Source organism: Populus euphratica, unplaced genomic scaffold (genome assembly GCF_000495115.2).
Source record: "Populus euphratica unplaced genomic scaffold, PopEup_1.0 scaffold3957.1, whole genome shotgun sequence".
Taxonomy (NCBI): domain Eukaryota; kingdom Viridiplantae; phylum Streptophyta; class Magnoliopsida; order Malpighiales; family Salicaceae; genus Populus; species Populus euphratica.
In genome coordinates, this window is record NW_011503771.1 from 1 (window position 1) to 2441 (window position 2441).

At 38.1% G+C, this 2441-nt stretch overlaps 1 pseudogene; it reads right to left on the reverse strand.

Moving 5' to 3' along the window:
* Positions 1–51: 51 nt before the first annotated feature.
* On the reverse strand, positions 52–1122 carry LOC105119917 (GDSL esterase/lipase At1g29670-like; annotated as a pseudogene).
* Between the last annotated feature and the right edge of the window lie 1319 nt (positions 1123–2441).

The window sequence follows — 2441 nt, forward strand, 5'->3', positions numbered from 1 at the left end:
CATTAAGAATAAATCTCTCTATGAATGGATTTATGTATGATATCCACATGATTAAGGAATTAAGTAATTGCTATTGTCTTCTTGGGGCGAATTCCCTTCTAGCAGGAATCGTTATGAATTCGTTAATTAAAATCATAACAACTTTCGGAATGCGTAAATCAAAATTTTATTGGAATTATATTGTGCAAGGCTATGAAATGACAGTAAATATGTCTTTCAATTGTTCTTACAGTCACAACATCGTATCATCTGACTGTTTATGAGACAATCGTCTTCTCCATCAGAGTTGGGCATGGTTGATATCGTAAGCATCAGAATCATCAAGCTTCAGCTTAACTAGTTCGCTGATCATATGGATAGGCGTCCTTTGGTGACTGACGTTTATATGCTCTTTTTCCAGAGGCCCAAGCTTTAGCTTCAGTAAAATGGGCTCCAACTCAGAACACATAGTCACTCCTGTTGCCACATGGGAAGGAGAGAGATTGACATGGGACAGAACCAGATTCTACCTCGCAACAGCTCTAACGGGTATGTGTAAAACCTGCAAGCAAGAAAAAATAACATGGGCATCAGAGGCGTAACGAAAAAGTCGTCTTCAACCGTGAGAGAAAGAGAGCAAGGGAGGGATGGGATTCGTACCTGTATTCGTCTGATCATCAGAATCAATTTAATACGAGTTTCTGTAGGTAAACGCAGCATCAGAATGCCTATTATTAAGTTTTCTGAGCAGTTCTTGAAGCTTGTCGTTGAAAATTTGAACATCATCATTGAGCTTGTATGCACATGAAGATGCATCTAGGTCATTGGGATGTTTCTGTATGTTGGACGGCATACATCCTACCCGAATAAGTCCGAACACAGCTATCTTTCTTGCTCCTGACCAATACAATTTCTGGCAACAAGGGAAACAAAGGGAATGAAGTGGGGGTCTTTGGTAGTTTCCAATCGCGTCAAACATTAATTGTTGTTTTACAAGAGACATTAAGTAGGGCTAACCTCCAGCTGAGTTTCGTAAGTTTCAGAAAGAAGTTGAGCATATTTTTCAGGGGTATATAGCTTGCTGCTATTGTAGCCGTCCAAGAAATAATTGTTGAGGTAGTCGTTATGACCCATATCAGACCCATATTCCGCACTAACACATTCTTGGCTATTTCCTTTTTCATGTTAGGCCATTAATAGAGACGTTTCAGGTCCTGATATATTTTAGTGTGCTGCCATGATGTACGGAGAATTTGTTGTGCTTCTCGTAGAACCATCTGTTTAATCATCTTATCATTGGGCACGTGCAATCATTATCCCAACATCGAAGATCTATCATCCGCTACTCGAAAATGAGTATCTGTTCTGGCCTCTATTTCCTTCTTATTCTTGGACCCTTCAATGTCATTGCTTGGGGCTCATAATATTTGTTCGCGATACGTTGGTCATACTATCAGTGGAGCTAAAAGTCTCCCGCCTGAATTAATACCCAATTCTACACCCATTTCTTTCAACTCCACCAACTGTCATTCCTTCCACAGCATTGGCTTACACAAAGTGGCTTTATTTTTGCTACCAAGAGCACCTGCCACTACGTATGCCTTCCTAGGGTGGTATTTTATGGTGTAATCAGAATTCTTAATAATTTTTTTTTGTTGAAATCGAGTATAGATATATAATAAAAAAAGAAAACATGAATAGTGTGAACAGAGGTTTAGCTAGTAGCCTAAGCACCAGCCTAATTACAAAAAGGAAATACAAGAAAACCTATAACCCTACTATTAAGCTGAGCAAACTAAACCTACACTAAATTAGAAATTAAGCAGACCAAGCCGAAATGCATTCATGATTCCTATACAGATCAGCACCGGTATACCAAAAGGAAGAGTTGAGATTCCTGATCCATCCTGCAGCAAAGTAAAACAAATGCCATAATTTGATTCATTTTTTTTTTGCTACATATTCCACTTCTTTTGTGACATCATATGCTTCAAGCTTTTGTAATCAATAAAAATTTAGGTTCGAGACACCTATAAATAGTATTTCCATATTCTCAAAATGAATACCACAACACACAATAATTAATATCACGTCATGCAATGGATAATTTAGCTCATGAAATCTTTGGTTCGTGAGAGAAGTGTTAACATCAGAGTAATAATGAGCCTTCTCTTCAACTCTTGGAAGTTTTCTTCACATTTTTCTGACCATGTCTACTTTTTGTCTTTCTACTTTCTGTCTTTCTCAGTTAACTGTGTCAAGGGAGTTGCAATTTGGGAGAACCCTTCAATGAATTGTAAGGATTATGAACACCATCTATCTCCATATTAATATTATATTGTCCACTTTGAGCCTAAGCCCTCATGGATTTGCTCTTGGGTTATACCCAAAAGGCCTCATACCAATGGAGATATTTGTCCATCCTTATATACCCTTGATCCTTCCCATTTCTAACCAATGTG